This window comes from Egretta garzetta, unplaced genomic scaffold, assembly GCF_000687185.1.
Source record: "Egretta garzetta isolate BGI_Z169 unplaced genomic scaffold, ASM68718v1 scaffold595, whole genome shotgun sequence".
Taxonomy (NCBI): Eukaryota; Metazoa; Chordata; class Aves; order Pelecaniformes; family Ardeidae; genus Egretta; species Egretta garzetta.
In genome coordinates, this window is record NW_009259682.1 from 167,314 (window position 1) to 174,889 (window position 7,576).

Consider the following 7,576-nt stretch of genomic DNA (forward strand, 5'->3'; position numbering starts at 1 on the left):
TTCCTTTCACGATGCTGCTCCGTTTGCTGGCAGCAGCAGTTTGAAGCTTTGCATAGGTAATACAAATGAGATGAAGAAACTGCAATTCAAAGTTCAGCAACAGAAGGACTGCTGCCGATTTCCACATATTAATGAAAAGCAGAACATGGCAAACAGCACGTGGGAGCAAAAGTGATTTACCATCCATGTTGATGAGCATGGCAAGTAAACCAAAACACTGATCTCCCCAAAGAGATTCCATTGGATGTGTCCAAAAGAGGAATCCATTGGAAATGCACAGAACAGCCATTCTGCCTATAGAGGGAAAGGCTAGAGATGTTTTACCTACAGTTAACACACACATGCACATATTTAACTTAACAAAGACTGAAAAAGGTTCAAGGAGAAAAGCATCTTATGCACATATTTAACTTAAAGACTGAAAAAGGTTCAAGGAGAAAAGCATCTTCATATTGGCCAATTTAAACAGAATTATGCTTGCATACTAGAAAAAAGAAATCAATAAAACTCCCAGATTTAGACTTTCAAGAGGTAAGAATACAGAGGGAAATTTTGACTTTTGTACTGATATACAATAATTTAGGACCTGGTTCTAGCTAAGTGCACAGAACCCAGGGGTTTGCAGGATCAAGTTCATAGCAATCTCTCTTAATCACATTTCCATGACATAGTTTAATTTTGTATTAAACTTTTTGAAAGGAAAGAGAAAAAAGTCCTTCAAGAAAGAACTTTAAGAAAAGAAATATATCTGAACACAACTTCTTTCTCTTTAAAATTACTTAAACATCATTCAAAGAGAGGGGGATCTGGCAAAACGACCTGTTTTATCTTGTTTACATGTAGAAGAGTTATTGAGGAAGATAAGTGACCACTTTGAAGATCTGCCTCATTTCTGTCCCAGTTTGCTGAAAGCATGCTTGCTATAGGTTGCTATGTGTTTCCAATCAGAAGTTGTTAAGTACACAAAATAAGGCTGGATTTTATTTGCAGAAGCACACGTTCAAAGGTTAAAATTTATTGCTCCAAAAGCAGTATCTATAAACCAGGGCAATACCTTAGAGATTATTAACCTTCTAGTTATGCCAGTGATTGTTTTAAGTAGAACAATTTTTTTCTAAAACTTACCAGCAATCTCTTCAACTAAAGATTTTCAGTATGCTTTAATCCTTTAAACAGTTGTCCACCAAAACCAAAAGAAAGCTATTTTTCTGTAAGAAGCTTGTGTAGCACTGTTGCTTAGATGCTGTATTGTGTGTAATTAAAAATAAGAGACACATAAAATTAGAGCCAAATCAACTGAAACTATTTTTAGTCAACATTGTGAAATACTGGTGCTGGTCCTCAGAATAATACTTATTTTCTTGCTGACTTTGAGTATACCACATAACCTATCACTTTTATCACATCTAAAAACTAGGGACACTAAAGCAGAGCTGCTGTGAAGATTGATTGGTTGTTAGCAAAGTGCCTTGAAGAAGAAAAGCATACCTTGGACTACATCACAAGAATATCTAAGCCCTTAATCCTAATTGTGATTAAAAGAGCTATCAAGGTATGACCAATTTTAGAGGAATTCACTAACCTTTAAACCCCGTTACCCAGCAAGAATTGTGATCTATATGGTACAAAAAGATCAAGAAGAGCATAGCAAACAGGACCTCCTACAAAAACTTCATGCAACTAAGCAAGATACAGAATTCAAAATGACATTTCTAAACCAAAAAACTCTTAAAATAGGCAGTATCTGCAATTGCTTAGGGGTTATGCAATCATTAATGTACATATGAGAGCATCAAGTATGTGCTACCTTCTACCCAAGGAGCAGGTTCAAAAATATATTCATTCTGGATGTTAACATAACATACTCCTACTTTAGCACCCTTACTCAGTTTGATGGTTCAGTACAGGCTTACTCCAACCCAGGCTTTTACACCCAGAGCGTACGCTAAAATGACACATCCCTGTGAATGACACACACAGCCAGTCACATTTTGGAGCAGCGCTGGATCTTACTAGTTGGACACAACATGGTGCAAACCTCACTATGTAAAAGAATAGGTACGGCTTTTATGATTAAAATGTTTTCATACTCAAAGAGCACAAATACTTTCTTGGACATTTTGTAAAAAACTCTGTTCTAAGAGGTATCACAATAAATGGAAAGGCTTAATTAAGATACACCCTGTGTGTTCTTGGTCTTCTAAGCCACAATTAAACACGGTCACTCGAAGGCAGGACAGACTTTATATAGACAACAATCTCTCTTGCCTGGGAGTATGAAAGAAGAGTTACATTTGTGCAACAGAAATGTCAGACTGCCAGGAATATAAAACATGTGTATGGCAAGAATGGCAAACAGTAAAGGCAATCAATTCCTTTGTTATCTCATGAAAGAAAGACCACACCAAAGAATGCCTCAAGGACTCAACAGTGAGCACCCAATAATCCCATCTAGCTATGCTCTGGTCAGCGTGAATTAGTTACAGCAAGTGGAGCCCGACCCTGCATGACTCAGGAAGGAAACCAAATAAATATCAATAGAGGATTTGCTGTTCATTTTCATGGTTCTGTGAAAAAGAATCAATTTAACCGGGAGTTCACATGCAGGCTCTGTGACTCCTGCTGTATTAAGCCTGCTTGTTGAGCAGTAAGACATACTCTTATTACTGTCAGTACTGATTTTGTAGATTTTAAATTATTTAAATTTCAGAATAGTAAAACCCTCCTTTAGCTCCAGACCATTCTCTCCTGGCAAATACAACACTGACGCAGATCATACATGAAATATATTGTCGGTATTTTTAATAAAATGCAAAACTTAACATTAAGAAATGAAAGATAAGTCATTGTTAGCAGCAGTTAGGAAAACGGTAGAGGAATAGATAGAAGTGCAAATATGATCACCATGCTCCCAAAAAGTCACTTTTCATCATTTTTCAAAAGGATTTGTTAACAACCAAAATTTCAGAGCATGGAATTAAAAATGAAATCATTGAGGAAGCCTTCACAGACAACTGACGTTTTTATTTCTACTGTTGGTCTCCTATGAAAAAGAAATGCTCATTAGAGATGCAGTGCAGAGCTGAAACTTGTGATACACCGCTTTTTCTTTTTCCTCAGAAGAGCTCAGTTCAGCAAGTGAAAACAGTCCAGATACCATGGCTCGCTCAGCTCTCTAGGCTGTGCCACATCCGTCAGATGTACGGAGATACAATCTGGCACGTGCTTGCATTTCAAGCCCTGAAATGAGACCTGACTAGGGTGTCGCATATTAAACCAGCCCAATTAAAAAGGGTAAATACAATTTTAAGAAGCTTTGTTTGTAGAAAGCTCAGTGAAAGCGAGAGCAGTCTCTTTAGCTGTGTGTTTTAAAATTTTAAAACCATCTGCCTTCCTTCATGACTAATCAGATTTTTTTCCAACAGAACTGACCTCAGTTGACAGCACACCACGTACTGACTGACCTTTCCCCAAGATTTATACAGCTGACTATTCATTTTAGGAGGAATAGGTATGCGTGCAAAGCCCAGCTTGAATACAGGGTCAATAACACCTCCAAAATACTGCATTAAAACCATCAGCAATACATAGTTCACAAACAGAGTCCTTAGCTAGCCATTCCATTGAAATTCCAAGCATGCAGTTATAAAGGTACAGGCAAGAAGCATTCCTAAGCCTGATGTTGCTGATGTGTTATTAGAGTGGTCATCTGGAGGCAAGAATCCAAACATCTACTCCTATCACCTTAGCCAGGACAGGACACGCTAAGATCACCTGCTTTTTTCACCTCAGAAACAAAACCCCAGGTAGATTTCGTATAATTTTCAAGCTTCAAAGATGGACAGATTTGTTTCTTATCTCCATATAAAAGGAAGAGTAACTTTATGAATAAGGGTTCTAATAAAAACTATCACAAGTATAAACACCTTTAATAGAAGTTATTGTTGTACAGGGCAGTTTTAATCTACCAGTAGTCCCCAAAATTGCAGTTATAATAGCTGTCATTAAAACATTTAATTGCACGTTTGTGATTATATTATTATTACCCAGGTTGGAAATGCTCTTTAGAACAGCACATGTACCATAGCATACCATCTACATTGCCTGTACAAACAAAACTTTAATAGTTCCAATGGTTATCCATGCCTGTTATTACTGCTAGATTTTCATCAACCTCTCATTAGAAAACTAGAAAATTTTCTTCCCCAAAGATCTCAAAGTACATTTAATTTTACACACAACTTCACTTCAACAAGCACTGAGGCAACTCCCGTGGACACTGGCTAAGTGGATGAATTACACATAGCAATTTAACAGGTGAAAAAAAAATGGAAAATGATAACCTTAGAGTTCAGTTATTCTGGCAATCCATCTCTCTGGAGTACACCAAAGAGAGTAGCACTCTTGCTGCCAATACCACACAGATCTTTCCTGTTTGGTCTTTGCACTTGCCACAGAAAATGCCATAAATACAAACCTCCATCTGGATGAGACTGCTGAATGTCTAGCCCACTACCTCAGAATTCCTTTCGCTTTCCCGCCACCCCAGAAAGTCGGGAGAGGTCCCATGGTAACACGCCAGTTCCACAAGCATTTTGAACAGGCAGAGACAGCACAGCAGCCCTTCCTCTACCACCAGCAACTCATTGCCATCCCCTCACAGTGCAAATATGGACAAGGCAAGGGCAGTTCACTTTTTTACCCCCCCTTTTTTTTTAGTGGGGCTTTTTTTTTTGGCAGCAATTCCCACTAAAATTGTTCCTGGAATTAGTGTAAGTCACTACAATAGACTGAAGATGCAGTGGTTCTGTGGCTCTGCGGCTACTGACACACTGGGTCTGAGCAGGAAGGATATGTGCATGGCCAAGAAATGACTCCTGGGAAGGCAGACTCATATTAACAGTCAATTAGCCCTCAAAACCCATCAACCCCAAAATTTTGGTAGCCTCAAACTACTAGACTACATGCAAAAGTATGGTTCCTTTTAATACATCTACATGGTTCTGTTACACAAAATGGGAGGCAGCAAGAGTCAGGGTGCAGAAGATCATTTGAATGTTGCCATTTTATCTTATTCGCACTTCGGTGTTAAAAATCTGCAGTCCTACCCAGCAATCTTATCCTGCTATGTAAATCTTTTTAAACAAAATGCCTTATTCAAAGCTTACTATTGTTAGCCGATACCAAATCAGTGTAGCAATTCGCCATCGGCGTATCTTGATCTAATTATGTTCTGGAAAGAATCGAAATAGATCTAAAGAAAATTCAGATAATGGAGCAGGCAAAACAAGAAAGGGAAAGGAGGAGCATAAACAAAAGATAAAAGAAGAACAGAGAATAAAGGATAAAGCTCTGAGACACAAAAAATAGGATTAGGTGATAGTGAAATTGTGGGGGATACGCGCAGAGGCATCCCATAAAGAAAGACGATGACTGGAGATTAAAAATGTTACCATCATCTAATGCATTCTACGAAGTTAAATGTCATTCACCGAGATGTGAAATGGCGTGCTTCGGAGTAGAAGTCAAGCAACATGTCTGATCTGAAATCAATGAGCAACCAATGTTCATTTGTAGTGCGTCAATGGATGCGGATGTCAGATACAGTCAATGGAGACAAAACTTCACCCTCCTATGGATCTGGCTGTGACTGACAGCTCTCCATAACATTTAGCAATACACCGGAATTTAACTGCTTCCATAATGCTCACAAATAGGCCAAAGATGCCAAGGATACTTCAGTATAGGAAACACACCCAGTTTAATTTGGATGATGCTCAGTGGAGTTCTTTGTTCTTTTTAGTACACATCAGTACTAAAAAGTCTGTGGGCTTTCAAAAGTTGTATTACAACTCCTTTTCTTTCAAGATGAAGGGAGCAAGAGTCTGTTCCCATTTTTTTTTTTAAATATATATTTTTATAAGGGTACACCCATTACAGAGGGCCTTACTTTTTCCATGTCCTATCCCATGATGCAACTTTCCTCAACATTCTCAGGATCCCAAGGATTAATAAAGAAATCTGTAGGTAGAGCAAAATTAATTATAAGGATTTTGCTACATTTCTCAGTAAAAATTCTTTCCTTGGAAAAAAAAAAACCACAACCAAATCAGAAGAGGAATATCTTTCCTCTCTTTACTTAGAATCCCTTAGTGCTGGAATTAGAAGGGATGTGTGAATATGAGTAGTGTCAAAATACAAAGGATACTGAATGAAAAACCACACCTTTGTAAAGGGAAACAACTCATTGTAATTTGCACCTCTTTTGCAAGCATACCCTTGACAAATAGCTCATTGCAAAGAAATCCACCCAGGATAAAAATATATCAAATTCACTCTATAAATTGTAGCTAGACAACCATATAGAGGCAATTCTCAAGTCATAAGGTATGGTTTAACTCTCCCATGTTAATATCAAGCTCTTAGGAACGACATATAAAACCACCTTCAGAATCATTGTTGTCAGGCACTTTACAGAAAAGCATCAGGGCAGTTCTGATCCACTAACTTGATAACCCAGATGTTTCTCGCTGCTGATTGCACTTACCTAAGCTGCCACCACTGAAAACAGACTACTCTGCAGCAGTTTCTGAGGAAGGAACCCAGCCTTTCAGGCAGATAAAGGCTGTCTTCAGTTTGAAACAGAAGCCAACAATATTCCTGGGCCTAATCAAAGACTTTTTTCAATACCTTTTACAGTCATTTTCTTTGTACTGCTGGCACCATCTCTGTTAGGAAGATTTATTGTCTGCTTTTTAAAATTTAGCAGTTTAGAATGGCCACCAGATGAAGGGATCACTTTAAATCACTTTGTATGAGGAGTGTGAACATGTGCGTTACAGTTAGAGCCTTAATTTCTCCCATGCTGGAAAACCACTTATAAAACATCAATAACGAGGGGAAAATGTTTGAGACAGTCATAGTCAAGACATGCTGTTTACAAGGTTCTCTGTATTCTGAAGTTATTGCCTTACAATTATTCAAATCAACTGTGTCCCTTAATTTAAGAAGTAAAAATTTGATTGATCGATTTTTTTTAATTTTTTTTTTTAGTATCTGAAAAATTAAGAGAGTAAGAGATTTAATTGTTGATTGGTAACACAGTACAAAACTAAGGGTCTTGGACAAGAATCATTTGAACAGCAAGCACTGCTGTAATAGTTACCACTGTCTTTTCTTTAAAAAAGGTCTATTTACTAAGTCGCAAATACAAGCAACTGTTGCATCATCTTACAGTACTGGAATTGCTGCTGAATATCAGGGAAGGGTAATAGGATAGATAAAAGTTCTCTAAAAGAGAAAGCACCAGAACTAGCAGAAAGGTGGGGTTGGTCAGCCCTTCATTTGAATGTAAATGTAATTATGAGGCAGGCAGTTAGGCTGACGTCAGACAAGATCTTGGTAAACCATTACCACCAGCACCTGGTAACACAGTGGATAATAAAAGAGGATGAAGTAGAAGATTCCAAGCAGAGTGGCATTATTAGAGAAAACCAAACACAATTATTTTTAAGCAGGGAAAGACAATACGGAAGAACAAGATGTTGTGACAACACATCTACAATCTGTGAGCATC